General features: G+C 43.5%; 1 long non-coding RNA gene across 1 annotated transcript in view; it reads right to left on the bottom strand.

Annotated features, from left to right (window-relative positions):
• LOC149919848 (uncharacterized) overlaps window positions 1-13315 on the bottom strand; it is a 103399-nt gene extending 90084 nt beyond the window's left edge. The window contains exons 1-2 of the long non-coding RNA XR_016463717.1: window positions 13125-13315; window positions 9901-10034 (exon numbers count right to left, since the gene is read on the bottom strand). This is a non-coding gene — a long non-coding RNA (uncharacterized LOC149919848). The remainder of the gene's footprint in view (window positions 1-9900; window positions 10035-13124) is intronic.
• Between the last annotated feature and the right edge of the window lie 2738 nt (window positions 13316-16053).

The following is a 16053-nucleotide window of genomic DNA, read 5'->3' as shown; positions in this document are numbered from 1 at the left end:
AAATACCAGTGGTTAGTACAAAAATGGGCTAAGCTACTTGGCAGGGAAGGAACAGCCTTGCACAGAAAATTTCCTCAGCCAGCTCATCTTCTTCCCACGTCAGCCACCATAAAGAATATTAACAAATGAAGTAAATATCTTTCAGAGTACATAAAGGGAACAGCTTCCTAAACCATTCTTCGCTTTGCTGGTACAAATCCAGAAACAGAATATATGCAGAAGGATCCATCTTACTTTTTATGAGCACTCACAGAAAATTTAAAGGATTGAGAGCAGCACGTCAGCTTTCTCCAACCCATTAATCCTATTCTAAAAAATTCAGAAACATATAAAAAAAAATCCAAAGACAAAAGATAATGACAAGAGCCACGCCAAGCACCTGATCCTGCTGGCTGCCTGTCCTGTCCACTCAATAGGCATGTCCCACACACTTGTGCCAGCTGCAGTCCGTACAGGGCAGGAGTATGGTGCTGCCACACAACCTGGTGCTCAGCCTGTCAGACCACTGCCATCCTGCACAGCTTCCTTGGGCACGTAGAGCTAGGGTGGGCTGATTGATTGCATTTAATGGGGGAAACAGGAGACTTCAGGTTGGGGGAAACTGATCTTTCTCTGTGGCGGTAGAGGCCTGCCCAGCATGGCACCAGTGCTGAGCAAAGTGGAGTGGTTAATGGGGAAGAATTGATCCACCCAGTCCTTGTCAGACAGCCAACTGCTGCCTCAAACAAAGACGCCTATGTGTAACACTACCAGGCAGTTGCTTAAATCATGCCACAGTTTATAATTCCTCCCCATACGCCCCCCACTGAAATCCACCCTTCCTTTTTAACAGCTACTTATGCCCTGGACAACCTTCTTTTCTCCACGCTTTGAGGACTGACAGTGGAAAAACACCCCTGAGGCAGGACAGCCTTACCCCTCAGATCCCCTTAGGCCATTTGTGCTTTCTATCAAAAGCAGAGCCATGAAGTACCCTCAGAAAAGTCAGAGAAGTCCAAACTGAAGAATCTCCTCCAAAGAAGTTAAAAACAGAGGGAGACCTTGTAAAACTTCCCCATTGATGTTGCAGCTATTGAAGAAGCTAGGCAGATTATGCATAGCCTTCAGGGCTGAAGCGTGCTACACCAAAACCTAGCTTAGGCCAGATACACCAAAGCATTGCCTTTTGGCAGCACGTGTCACATCTATGAAGTCAATTTCTCATCTCGATACATTTTCCCAAATTAGTATTTAATTCCTCGGTGCTTTCGAGCAGAGAGTCACACCTTCCCTTTGAAGGGTAGAAGCATATCTCTCTTTCAAATCTGAACCTCAGAACTCATTAATTGTGGCAGCATCAGTAGGGCCCAATATTTGACCCCAGAAAAGGAAGGCAGGAAGGAGATCCCACCCACAGCAAGCAGACAGCTGCTCCACCCAGCTCCCCTCACCCCACTGCAGAAGCCCCCAGGGCAGAGCTCTGCTGAGCGCAGTTGCACATTCTGGTTTTGGCATCTGTTTATCATTAAGGATAACCTCACCTGAATGGCTGGGGAAACAGCCCACCTGTTTTTAAATACAGGTTTCAACTCTTTCTCACGGCACTATGCCTGTGCTGAGTGATGCTTTAAAAATATACCAAGACACAGCATTAACACTGCAGTGTTTCCTTACTCAGCCAGGCAGGGATATGATCTGCATCTCACAAAAGGCCAACATATGGTGCTGATAGCTCCCCGATTATGTCAACATTTATTAGGTAAGTAAAAATCACCAGTATTCTTTAAAGGAAAGAGCCCAAATGCCTACAATTAATATTTCTCCACCCCACTGAAGAAACTAACGTAACGTAATTCCTTATGTCTCCACTTGAAATGGCTCAAAACTCACAAATTATGTCATTAGAAACAGCAGCAGCTAACAAGAGGTTCAGTATAATGTATTTTCATTAGCTGAGGCTAATTGGAGCCAAATGAGTAAAACAATGCTGTAAGGGCGAGCAGCAGAAATCCTTGGGTCTTTAGGAGACGAAATAAATGAGGGTAATCAGCGGCGTATGCAGAATACGGCATGTTCAATTAATATAAATAGGATAGCAGTCAACTGCAGCGCTCCACCGAGGCGCAGACGAGTGCTGGTGGGCAGCAGATGTCTTATTATATTGTACAAACACGAGCAGTATGGCAGACAAAACCAGCGAAAACACTCGGGTTTGAGGGACACCCAAAAAAACAGAACTGGGGGGGGTGAGTTTAAGAGAAAACACGATTTGCCACAAGAGGAGATGCTGCCAGGCTGAGTGCAGCATGCATTCGTAGACGCCAGCACGGTCGCTACTGCAGGGAGCCAGGGAGAGGATGGAGAGCGGGGAGGAGGCAGCTGCCTGTCACGTTAGAGACAAGACAGTCGTGGCAGCTCTACCCTTGGCAGCTCTAACACTTGCCACCTGCACGCACAGATATTTTGTGGGGGTGGATTATCTGAGCCATCCTCCTCCTCCTCCATCTTTTCATCACGTCAGTTTAATTGTTACAGTAACGATAGTAAATTGATTTTGCAATTTCAGCTTTCAGACCCTCCTGAAGTGAGAACAACCAACCTTGTCTTTCACTTCAATCTTCTTCTCAATAAGATCAAGGCTGCTGTCCCTCAATTTTCTCTTCTTTTAGAAGAGAGAATAATGAGATCCCTCTTCAGCTTTCACCTCTGATCTGATCTGTGGAAGAGCCTGATTTTTCTATTATTATTATTTGTATTTTTCTCTCCTCACTAGGCAACCTTCTTTCTTATTCTTATGCTCTGGAACATATGGCGTTAGAGATTGTTATTTCATGCATGTGCTCTTTTTTTTTTCCCTTTCTCTTTTTTAAGTTACTGGTATTTCTATTTAATTCCTGGTTTGCCTGGGGCTCTCTATGCAACTCCTGAATAGGAATTGCCAGTAATTCTATTATTACTCTCCAAACACAAAGCTCAAAGATTCATTCCCTGCACAACCAAGAAAGGCTGATAGGTACCATACAAAAACTACCAAATTTTGAGCTAATTACATCAAAACTCAGGGAACTATCATTCACATCCAAAGACATTCTGCCTATTTTTCACAGAACACTAACAACATCCTACAGCCATTAATAACGTTACAATTTTATGATTAGGTCCACACTGACTTGGCTTTCATCATCTAGCATCACTAGACGATGCTTCAGTGATTTAAGCAGTGAACAGTAAAATCAGTCTTTGACTGAAAAACGTGCATCTTTTACCAATTTACTAACTTGCTTTATTATTTGATACACGCAGGTTTGAGGGTTCTTTGTCTTACTCCCAAGATCCCTTCTCCCTCATTGTTCTGCTCCAGAAGAAAGTAGCTTTCACATTAAAGAAACCTATAGAAAAGAAAGATGTTTAACACTAGGGAGATCAAAAAGTTGTTTCATTATGAAAGTGAGGGCGAGTTAACATTTTTATTTTGTGCTGCACTGCATGGCTCATGTCTAAAGATAAAGGTATACAGCAAATTATGCAGGAGCTGTTTATGCAATATGGCCACAAGAAAAAAGTTTGTTAAGCATACAAGATGGCATATTAGGAATGGCTTAGGAGAGAGTTGCCTGCAACAGCGATGGACTGGAAGTAAAAAAGCATAGTAAATCATACAAATTACTGATGAGCAGCTGAGCACTCATATCCATGAGCTGTTAAAATACTTCCTAAGTTCCTGACATTTGCACAGACATTTGTCTCCTTGCTGGATTTGTTGGTGCCAGGAACCTGCTTCCTGCTTCATTATCTGTAAGTTCTCATAGTGATTTTCACGATTAACTTCTCAGTAGTGACCCACGCTCAGCCTTCAGGATGCTTTAGACCTTGATTGTTTCCTTCTTTCAAAAAGTATTTAAGTACAAGGCTCAGATGTTTGAGGTATTTTGTGCCTTGCTTGAATTTTGTGCATATCTGAGCATCCTTTGGATTCATGTCTTCCTTAAGGCAGGTCTCAGACATGGAACTGAGCATCTACTGAGCCTACCCAAGAGACTAGAGCTATTTGGCTTTCTGTAGTTATGGGACAATTATTATAAATAAAGCTTTGACTAACAAGTAAATACAGCAAAATTTGTTGTCACGACAGGACAAGTGCACATGATCTTGATGGAGACAGCTCCAGGACTAGATGTCTTTCTGGCACCATTCTGATAATTATGTAATAAACATGTATTAAGAACCATACCAACATAACTAAATACATACTTTCAATTAAAAAAATAATTACTAGTATAAAATCAAACTGCCCTAACACTTGTAACAAATTTTTAGAAGAGGCCTAAGGCCTCCAAATAGTGCTTTCAAACCCTATTAGAAGCCAACTCACAGGTCCTGCTGTTGCTGGATCTAGAACAAGTACATGAAATCCTCTGCAAAAAGTTAAGCTAAAAGAATGAATCCAAGTAATCCACTATATGCTTCATGAGCAGCAGTTGTTGGCAAACACCCTCTCCTGATGCTATTTTATTTATTCTGCACTAGCAGATTGTGCTGAGTTATTCACTTTTCTGCTGTCCTATGTGGAGAAAGTAGAATGAGTTCAGGCAGAACACACAGATCACTTGAAATTAGTTAAAATGCATGTCTGAGCTGACAGAGTTTGTTGGCAGCTCAGAAAGAGAAAAGACCAGCTCCATGGATCACTGGAAGACTCTAAAAAGAAGCCTGATTCAGGTTTAAGTATTTTTTGATTAAAAAAAAATGCATTCTGAGAATGAAATATTAAGAGGGGAAAAAAAGAAAAAAAAAAACAGCTGTCTGTAGTAACTCTGCACTTCTTTTTGTGCTGAAATTGTTATACTGCCATTAAAAACAGAATAATTCTGCTTCCTTCATTCCTCAGAGGATTGACTGAAGGAACTGGGGCTGTTTAGTCTGGGGAAAAGGAGGCTTGAAAGCAGACCTTATTGCTCTGTTCCCATATCTGAAAGGTGCTTACCTTCTCACTGGTGACAGGATGAAGGGAAATGGCCTCAAGTTGCACCAGGGTAAGTTTAGGTTGGATATCAGAAAAACTTCTTTACAGCAAGGGTTGTTAAGCTCTGGAATAGGCTCCCCAGGGAGGTGGTTGAGTCACCATCCCTGGTTGTGTTTAAAAACCGTTTGGATGTGGTGCTCAGGGACGTGATTTATTGAAGGATTGTTAGAGTTAGGGTAGTATGGTTAGGTTGTAGTTGGACTTGGTGATCTTTAAGGTCTTTTCCAACCTGAATGATTCTATGATTCTGTGATTACAGCAAGAAGATACTCGGAGAAAGAATCCTTACACTTGAGAAGAAATGCTTGGGTAAAACACCAGTTCCAACAAACCAGGGGTGAAACTGTCAAAAAGTCCATAGATTTGGCCCTTCTGTTTTCTTTTACTCTTCCCCGTATTTTTAAGTATCTTGCCATAAAAATGTAAAAACATAAAAAAAGTAAAAACAAACAAAAAAAGTTTGTTTGTTTGTTTAAATAAGTGTTTCCTGAAAATTGCCGATAGAATTAAAGCAGAAGTAAAATTGCTGGAGCACATACTTTCAAAAGCATACTCTAGGGACATTCATTTCAATTTTAGAAATGAATCAGGGTGTGTCTTTCTATCTATAATTGTATAGTTTGAGTTGGAGAATAATTTCTTAGAAGACAACAGGAAGAACAGAAGTCAAAAAAAGTATTATTCCCAAGCATAGTATCCAAACCATCTCCAAAATTGAAATCCTACAGGTTTTGCTGTTACCTCAGTATTTAGCTTTCATAAAGAACAGCGGGAGGATGGTCAGAGAGAATGAGCTACACAGTTTTACGTGCACAGCTGACATCTACCTTTGTAAGCCCGTTATCTTAGAACATAAGATCGTAAGTCCATTATCTTAGGTCCTCATTAGGAGAGGTTTGAAAGTGCTGCTCAAGGTCAGGAGTCATCCGGACTTCAGTTCCAGCAGCCTGAAGGATCTCAGAATGGCTGCCTTGGGACTCAGCAGCAATGTCTTGCTGGAAGCCACTCCATGCTCTAAGGCCAACCAGCTTTGCAGGTAAGAGGTAGGAGGAGAAAGGAAAAGATACGGTAAGCAAAGAGAATGAAACTTTATGTTTTGAAGCATATTGCACCTTCCTTAAATCTGACCATAAATTAGCCTCTTCTCTGTAACAGTACACAGAAATTAAATTCTTAATTTTTTATTTAAGTTGTTCCTCAAAGAAATGTAAGATCTTTTCCAAAATAATACCAATACAAACACTCCAGGTTTTCTCTCACAAATAGAATTTGTTGGGGAAAAAAAAAAAAAAAGCAACCATACAGACATACCTTTCTCCACATCTTATATACACAAGTGTGCATAATTAAGTTGGTTTGGTTTTTACTATATAGGTCATATTATGTAGGGCAGGTAACTTGTGACACCAGTGAGCCCATCCCAAAGGTGTATCTGATAGATTGCTTAGGTTAAATTCCTGTACTCCATTTCCCATTAATGTACTTGTTCAGGTATCGGTGTACATTTCCCAGTATTCCCCCTATTTCCCAGTAGCCTTTTCTGCTCAGCTTCTTCACTTCCCTATATTGACTTGGCTACAGAGGCAGAGGGGCAGAAGAAAACAGAGTCTTTCAAATACAATAATAGCGATTTTCAGTTAGTGGATTCTCTTCTGCTTTGGGCTCAGATATCAGCCAAAGAAACTACAAGCACTGACCTAGTGACCTCTAACAGCCATCAATAACAGCTAGGATCATGTAAATTCTCTCTCATGGAACAAAACACTCAAAATACAACTACTAAACCCACAGCGCCCTGTATCAGTATATAGCAAAAATGATACAGGTGTTGGCATTTCACCATATTGCTACCTCAGTGAGACCAAACTCAGTTACTCTTTCCGTTGCATCAGTGTCTGAGAAGCCTAAGCCACCGGACACTTACTAATTATATTTTATAGTCAAAGAAGATAAAAACACTTAGTTCAGCTGATGTTTATTCGACAGAACTGAGGGGTCAACTCCGCAGTGCCTAACTAAGCAGATTAAAAAGATATCAGTGAATTACAGAATCATTAAAGTAGGAAAAAACTTCTATAACCATCTAGCCCAATCACCACCATGCCCACTAACCATGTCCCAGAGCGTCACATCCACAGAGTTCTTAAACACCTCCACGGATGGCGACTCCACCACTTCCCTGTGCAGCCTGTGCTAATGCCTACCACTCCTTCTCAGAAGAAAGGTTTCCTAACATCCAACCTGACCCCCCCCCCCCCAGAACAACTTGAAGCCATTACCTCTCATCCTATTGTTAGTTATGCGGGAGAAGCAGCCAACCTGTACTTCATCACATCCTTTCAGGCAGTTGTAGAGAACAGTAGGGTCTCCCTCAGCCTCCTCTTCTCCAGATTAAATAATCTCACTTCCCTCAACCGCACCTCACTCCTTGTTTTCTGACCAAGAATTGCAGCAGGGTAACCCTTACAGACATGGAAGGCTATTCTGTGCTTCTAGTTTGACTCCTCACACTCCCTTCTTTGCCCATGAACACAAAGACATACAGAGGCTGTGGGAAAAGCTCCTTTCCCTAGCAGAAAGGTTTGTTGTATTTGGGAGTCCCACATCTGATTTTTCCAAAGAGGAATATTTCATTCTCCATCTCTCCTCCCTGGAAATAGTGTCAATCATCCACGTTTTCCCCCAGAAGAGATGAAAGCTCAACACGTTCCCGTCAGCACTGCACGTCTGAAAACGATGTTATGCATGGTTCATTGCTTTACTTTGACAAATTTAGGATTTTTCCCCACAGATGTAAATTTTCTTTAGGGGCAGGGAAAGACACCATGATTTCCATGATTGTATAAATGGTTTGTTTAAGTCTGTTTGCTACAAACAGAAGACAGTTTTCCTATTACCATTTGTATGCCACCCTTATCCCAATGTCTACTTTACACTTCTAAATTCACCTTGCCATAATATATCACTAAAAACAAAGCCCAGAACCTAGCTAAGATGATCAGTCTCAATGCTCTTATGGGCAACATATTACCCTGAAGGGGATTTCAGTCATGTATAAAAAAAGCTATATTCCATCTACTGTAAAAAATACATGCACTTCAGTCACTGTTTTCACAGTTGTAAGCAGAAAAGAAATAGATGAAGACTAGACTAGTGGATGAAGGATTTTAACTCTTCTCTTAGTGTGCAAGATTCAACTCTGACTTCTCTCACCTTTCTCTTGCACAATGAAGTGCTTCCCAGTCCTTTTTCTATTTAAAACACAGATTGTTTTGATCTTGAGCAATACTACTAATAATTTAAAGTTACAAAAGGAGTAGAGAAACTAAAGGATGAGAGCATAGGGAGAGAGAGAGCCAAGACACTACAAATGCACTTCTCATAGATCACACACAAGAGACATTAAGGTTTTAGAAAGGTCAGCAGCCGTATAAATGCACAAGCATAAAAAGAGGCTATATTTATTTCCAAACAAAGCACATAGCCAAGAATGCCTCATACCAGCAATATTGTGACAACAGCAGAAAACTGAGCATTCGCTAGCTAATAAATGCAGAGCTTTATTGAATTAAAGAGCCCCACAGCAGCCTCTACCTCAATTACTCCCAGGTAGGCATCTCCCCAAGGTCTCAAACTCAGACAATTTTAAAGACAATTTTAAACACAGAATTCTGAATTTAGAATACATTAGAATTGAGTAAGACTTCAAGACCAAGTTTTCTGCCTGTAATTTTTAATAATTTGAGAGCACCTTAACTCAGTGTCACTAGCCACTGTTCAGATACCATTTTTTTCCCCTGCAGATAGGGGAAGAACGAAGTTACTACATCTGCTCATCATCAGGCCTCTTCCCCAAGGGAAGAGCTTCACCATGACAGAGAAGACCAGCTCAGCAAGAAACACATTCAGCACTCCAACAAATACAGTCATCAGCTCACTAAGCCATCCCTTGAAGTTTTATTTCAACTCCTTGCTACAGAGAAGTTCTAATCAGACTTTCTACCTCTGAAATGACCACATAGGCTCTTTCTAGTGCCTATGTGGTCAGTGCTTTTTCCTGGCCATGACTGCAGCCACTACACCAGACCCAGACCCACCACACACTCAAAAGACTGATCAGCATAGATGAAGTACAAAGGGGTCAGTTCAGTCTGCACTAGTAGTTACAAGGTGTCACAGTTTAATCATTTTTGGTTATTGGTATTCCACATCATAACATCATGTAGTGCATTAACTCCAGTTCCGGGCACCTGTGCCAGAAGAACTACATATCTCAGAGGACTTTTCATTCAGAGAAGAGATATAATTCCTGGCAAGGTCACGAGACCTTCTCTTTTGCCCCTTTTTGTCTCTCCTCCTTGCTCCTCAACCCCACCACAGTCTCACCTCAGCATTAATGTAAGGCCTTCGGATACTCTCTCTCATTATATTTGATTTATTAGCTTCAATTCTAATTATATTGTATTATAGTGTGTTATCTTGCATTCTGATATCTTATTTAGTAAATTAGTTTGTTTCTCCTCAGTTGCCTCTGTTTTTAATTATTCAGGGTCCCCTGTTTCCTCTTCTCCAGAGGCATGGATTCATAAATCCCTCCACCCTGCTAGTCACAGAACTGGGTCGAACCAGCCTGTAAACCATTGGCACAAGGGCTCTGCAGAAACATTCCCACCATAAGCTTTTCTTCCCCCAGTCTGGATTCAATTCATGCAAACCATGTAGGACAAGATTTTTATACCACTTGAAGTAAGACATGTATCATGGGACAAGGGTGTTGGAAAGTTCAACCCACAATTGTCCCCTACTCTGTAATTTTCACCTATGCCCTCAGTCATCATTCTCTGCTATAAAACAGTGCAGAAATAACCCTGGCGCCCTTCACAAGGGGCCTCACTCACTGTTTCAGCCTTCTTTCCACCATTGCAGAGGGCATGCTGGGGACAGGCGTGCTCCATCCGCTGTTTAACCTTCTGTTCAAACGGGGCAGCTTCTGATGAACTCCAAGTAAGTATCCAGAAAACCACTTTCTACTCTGTGAGAAAAAAAAAAAACTTGACCTTAACTGCTGCTTAATTTTTGTGTTATACCCCCATCATTCACTGCTATTGACATCAGCTGTGATTAAAACAACATGATTGCATAAACCAAAACATTCTACAAAATAATAATTAGTAGATTAGCATATGCATGTAACTTTGCGCTTCACAAGCATTAACTAATCAGTATTTCTTAAACTTCTTTCACCTGTCTTTAGCTCCTTTCCATTTTCCCTCCTCATTTGCTCTGCCCTGGTTTGCAGGGAAACTTTTTCCCTCCCAGATGTACTATGTCCTTACAAGCTACACCTTTCTCCCCACTTGCTCCCTCTTCCTCCCTTTCCTTTTTTTTTAGCCTCAGGCAAACTTGTTCCAATTAAAAAAAAAAAAAAAAAAAAAGAAAAGAAAAACAGCTGGAAGAGGCCCAATACCCCCAGTGAACAGCAAGAAGTAGCAAAAGAGATATTTGCAGCCTTGCAACAAGGCGAGCAACAGAAACACAAATGACAGAGAATAGGATCAGGCCGTCAGCCTGCAAGTGAGGACAACAGAGAGCTATAGGAAAGAAAGAGTTTGGAGAATAGAGGAGAAGAGCTGTGCCTACAGCATTTGCCTTTTCTTATCACCAAGGTTTCAGGTGCAGTGAGTTCTCTTGTTACCCAGTGCCCATGGAGACTTCAGAGCCTGTAGCAAAGACCCGAAACTGAAGCTGACAAACATTTAAAGTGCAACCAAATTCAATAGCTCAGGTTGCATTCTCTATCAGTTTCCAGACATCCAGAGAATTTAAATGAGAACATTTTTCATTCAAGAAGGAAGGAAAGGAAACTCTAAAATTTATACCTTTTTTTTTTTTTCTTTTTAAAGGCTGAATTTATTTTCTCTTCAGTACAAGTTTAAAAGAAAACAGACATTTCAAGGAGAGATAAGAATCAATCTGAAGGCAAAACATACACAAAATCAGACTTTTATAAATTGCTTATGAACAAATTTTGAAATTTTGAAAATTTCTCAGAAAAATGAAGTTCTCAAAAAGTCTTTCAGGTAAGATGAGGAGGGGCCTCTGCTGCACCAGCTCACATTTGAGAACCCGATGGAAGGAACTGTACAATAGAACAGAGGAATCCACAGAGAGCAAAGCTCAGCCATCCATACCAGACCCCAGAGCCTCTGAGGAGGTCTGGAAGGAAGTGGGTCCCCCTTAGCTTCCCTTTAATTATGCTGCAGCAGTTCCACACATCCAGGTGTGCTGTGGCCAGGCGCAGGGGCCAGCATAGATTGCATTTCTTCCCTTGACATATAAGTTGGCGTTTTCAAAAAAAGATTCAGGGCTTCTGTGATGTGCTGAAGACACATAAGGCAGGCATTTCCTTGTGCTCGTAGCACAGGCTCTTACTGCTTGGTGCCTGGCTGTAAAGTCTGAGGTCTAAGCCTTCCCTGAGGGTACCAGAGAAGCACATCAAAAGCTCTCCCACTCTTCTGCACAGGTCTTCTACTAGAACATATTTCTGGAGATCTGGAGATGCCTGTGGCACATGGTAGCACTAACTGAAAACCAACGCGTGAGGCGTCACTCTGAGAAGGACTTCTGTCTTGCTGGTGATGGTAAACAAAAAAGGTACTGTGGTCAGACTGGCTCAATAAATTACGTGCAGCGGAGGTAATGCAGGTGTTCCTTCTTGGCCAGGGCTTTGCGTGGAGCAGGCGAGGTACTCAAGTAGCAACTCCGAGGCAGAGAAATTTGAGATTAGTGGTTGTGCCTTCAGCAGAAAACTGATTATTTGGAATTAATGCTAATAAATCTAGCTTTCTTTTCTGACACACACCCCCCTCCATCACCCCTTCTACAAAGGCTCCCTGCGTGCTGCCGACCGACTGCAGCAGCCGACACAAAACGAAGCTCTCTCCTTTTCTACGTGTCACGTACACCCAACTGGTGCACAAAACCCCAGTGTCTTTTGCCACGGCTGACGTGCCAGTCAGCGCCAGCAATCTTCACTTGGCAAGAATTTCCATGTGAAAGGAATACTCTGAAGAGAGCCTGTGGGTTAGAGCCAAGGTGAAGGCTCCTTGCTCCTCTGGCAAATGCTCCTTTTCCAGTGTGAAAGCACAAGGCTCTGCCCCGCAGCCGCGTTCCCAGGGATGTGCCCCAGGTTGAAGCTTGTCATCTTCACAGCAGGGCTTTGCAGCGGGATGTGGAGTGCCAACAGCACCAGTGTTGTTTCTCTGGGGAAAACAAACAAACAAACAAACAACAACAACAAAAAAACCCACAAACTTGGGGCCGAAGCTTCGGGCAATAACTATTCTGCAGTGTAGCACACGTTGCTTTGCAGCACAGGAGTCCTTGAGGGGAGGCAGTACCAGGCAGCCACGGGTGGGTCAGCCCAGTAGTGGGGAAAGATGTGATGACAGAGCTGGGAGTCGGGTCTAGAAGGGTTAAGATGTGAAGTGGGTTATCCACTTTTAACAGTTACCCACTGGACTGAGCTACCAAGGGATGGGGCCGGGCTTTTTGTTTGGTTAGTTATGCTTAAAATTCTCAGGTGAAGAGTCACTGCCTATCTCTGTGCCAGTCACTGCACAGAGGGAAAACAGACCTTAGTGAGACTCAGCGAGCTGCAGACATCCTTGCATGGGGTAAGCTCTTCAAAAGAACAACACTGCTGAGACAGAGTTTCAGCAGCAGTATCAGCAGTGAACAGCCTGGGCTATTAGTTGGATATGGGGGCTTGTCCCGACCCATGTCACAGGTTCTGCATGAGGAGGAGATACTGCTTGCATCCTCCTCTGCTCTGTGCCATAACTTGGGGAAGCAGCACAGCCAGGGGCAGCTCTAAGAGCACCTGCCCTCACGTGGGGAAGGATAACACCCACTGCCATTTCCTGCCCTTCTTATTTATGGAACAGAACTTGAACCAATAACCATAGGTGGTGGATGCTGTAATTGCATTGCAGATATAATTTATTGTTCCATATGTTAATTGCAATAATTCTTTTTTTTTTTTTTTTTTTTCTGCCGTAGAGTGAGAGAACATTATACATCTCCTACATTTTTCTGTCCACAGCTCCTCGCCTGAGCTTACCTCACACACCGGGGCTGGGTTCTTTCGGAAGCTTCCGTGGAGCGGTGCGGCAATGGCAGCGGTGGCGGTGTTGCGGTGTCACAGCCCCGGTGATGGCGGCCCGGCCGCGGGACAACACCGCCGCTCGGCGCCCGCTGCCGGCACTGCCCGCGTCGTGCCTTCACGGAATGATCCGGCAGCCAGCCGGAGGAGGGCTTCCCTTCCCCAGCTCAGCGCCTGCTGCTGACGGGCTCTGAGCTGCCCCCTTGTGCAAGGGGTTATTGAAAGCTTTCTGCAGGTAGTTCCGTGCCCACTCTGGGAACGAACGTCTGCCGTGCAGCACGTTATTCTGTGCTGGTAGTGATGGGATGTGCATGGTAGCTCACCCACCATGGGAGAGGTTGTGAGGTGCGCTTTCTTTGGAAGCTGGTTTGGCCTAGCAGCTACATTGCTCACATGGACTGAAGGACCAGACTTCTGCTTTAATGGTTTTTAACTAAAAGAGGGGAGATGTTAAAGAGACGAGGTTAGATGTTAGGAGGGTACTCAGAGGGCTGTGAGGCCCTGGCACAGCTGCCCAGAGAAGCTGTGGGTCCCTGGAGGCATTCAGGGCCAGGCTGGATGGGGCTCTGGACAGCCTGATGTGGTGCCCATGGCAGGGGGTTGGGGTTGGATGAGCTTTAAAGTCCCTTCCAAGCCAAACCATTTCATGATTCTACATTTAACAAGTACGATCAAGATTTTTTTTTGCTAAGGGATTCCTGTAGGTAGGGCTTTCTCTTACTTACGAACTAGTGCAGATGAACGATCCCATCGCATCATATATGCTGTGATTTCTGCCCTCACAATATCTGCCAAACAGAAGGCAGTCAGTTACACATACCTCACTCAGATACACATGAAGGCAAGTTTCCCCCCACCACCCTACAAGTCCAGGTCATATGCCTTTTCCCATCAGCAGCCAGCCCAGGAGAGTGCCAGCACAGTTAGCAGATGGCTGGGTGAGGAGACGGCTTGGTGCCCCACACCCTGGGATCCCCCACACCCTGCTCACTCCAGCCTAACAGCCAGGGGAATCCCAAGGGTTCCTCATCCCCATGGCCTTCTGAACTGCTTTATGTCCCGTCCCTCACCTGCTGAGATCATCTGCTTTCAGAAAAGGAAAAAAAAAAAAAAGAAAAAGAAAAGAAAAGCAAGTCAAAAAAGAAGAAGAAAAATGAACTCTGGGAATAATAAAGAGCTCAGAAAGCTTTCAAGTCCAAAAATAAATAAATAAAGAGCGGGAGGGAGGGAGAACCGCATGCTTCTTCTGATTAATTCCCCTCCTTCCCACCCCAAAAGACTGTGCGGTAAATAAAATGGAGTGCAGCTCTGACAGACACAAACCTGGACTGTCTGTTTATAGACGGCATGAGTGCCAATGTTCCAGCGGGACCGCGCAAGGCGAATCTGTCGGTGAACTGGAGCACATGTTCTGGAGTGTGAAGGTACATGCTTCACATTAAAAACAAATCCCTCAGAATGTGCAGACTACCCTAAATCTACATCTGTCACACTAGTTATTTCTATTACGTTCTTAAAATTCATCCTGAATTTTATTTTCCACATCTTGCAAGTGTTAGATCTGCGAAACTGTGTTATAACCACAGCTGTTGTGAAGCAGGGCTCTGAAAAAGTATCTAGCTGAAGACAGGCCAGGATCCTCGTCTTTACCTCTCAGTATTTTTTCAATCATCTCTGGGAGTTGCTCTCTTTAAGAAAGCCATCCCTCCTGCCTGCCAGCACAGCACCTACCATACGATGGGGTGACAGGAGGGGGCTCCAGCTCCACCATCATTTTCTCCCCCAGTACGAACCCACTGCTGATGTTTCTGCTCCCAATTACTTTGACCCCAGGAGCCACGTTCAATGCCACCAAAGCCACAGCCATTAGAATGAGCTTCAAGAAACAGAAAGAAGCCTGATGTCACCAGGCAAATGGCTACATTATTTCTTGATATCCTTTTGTCACCCGCACCAACTGCTGACAAAAGGGAGCAGGTTGGAAGACTGTTTATCCCTCGTGGCAATTTACAGTGTAAATTTTGTGTCAGGTCTTTGATCACACCAGAATTCATTCATCTGCGTTACCAGGCAAATACAACAAGAGGAACGTGTCCAATTATCAGAGATGTTTTAGTATCACCTAATAACCCTACACACTAATTCTTTTCTTAATGAGTTACAGCTACCTCCATGCAGTCACACATGCCAGATTGCACTTTGGTTTTCCAAACCTCGTTTTTCAGGCATGAGATTTTTATAAAAACTTTCCTCCCAACACCACCACACATTTTCTGTCAAAATAGGATTGTTGCAAGCTTGTCTCTACAGTCTGACAGCAAATTAAAACACTTTTTTTCCCTTCTCTGCACAAATATGAAAGCAAGCTGGACCAGAGCAAAGCCAAAGCCCTTTGTTGCTGAGAACTACAGAAGAAGCCAGTTTTGCCCTTCTGATCCCAGTTTTACTTGGAGCTGTGGAAGAAGGGACCTTTCTTCTCTGCCCCTATGCACCAGTGGAGCTGGGAATTGCCCTCTCCTCTGGCTGGCCTTTCAGATTGAAATGGAACAAAACATTTGAGCTCAGTGCTCCCATTTTAGCTCAGGACTCCTAGATCACAGCTCTTCCAACAGCACTTCACCTGAAAAGTGCCCATTTCCTCAGAAAACAGTCCAGCCCTCCCCTCCTTCCAGCCAGGGCTGCCCAAAGGCGCCAGTGCTCATCAGCCAAGTGCAGCCTGCATCTCTACAGGGTCCAACCAAGAGACAACGCCTAGTAAAGACATAAAAAAGACACATCCTGACATATACACTGCTCTTTGCTCCTGTGGGTGACCAGAACCCACACAGCACAGGGTTTAAGTTTCCTGCACACAACAGTGGCACAGCAGCAGCCCAATCTCACCACT

This window comes from Phasianus colchicus, chromosome 1, assembly GCF_987193195.1.
Source record: "Phasianus colchicus chromosome 1, bPhaCol1.hap1.1, whole genome shotgun sequence".
In the NCBI taxonomy this organism is placed as follows: domain Eukaryota; kingdom Metazoa; phylum Chordata; class Aves; order Galliformes; family Phasianidae; genus Phasianus; species Phasianus colchicus.
Note: the sequence above shows the minus strand (reverse complement) of the source record. Positions and strands in the feature narration are given on the sequence as shown.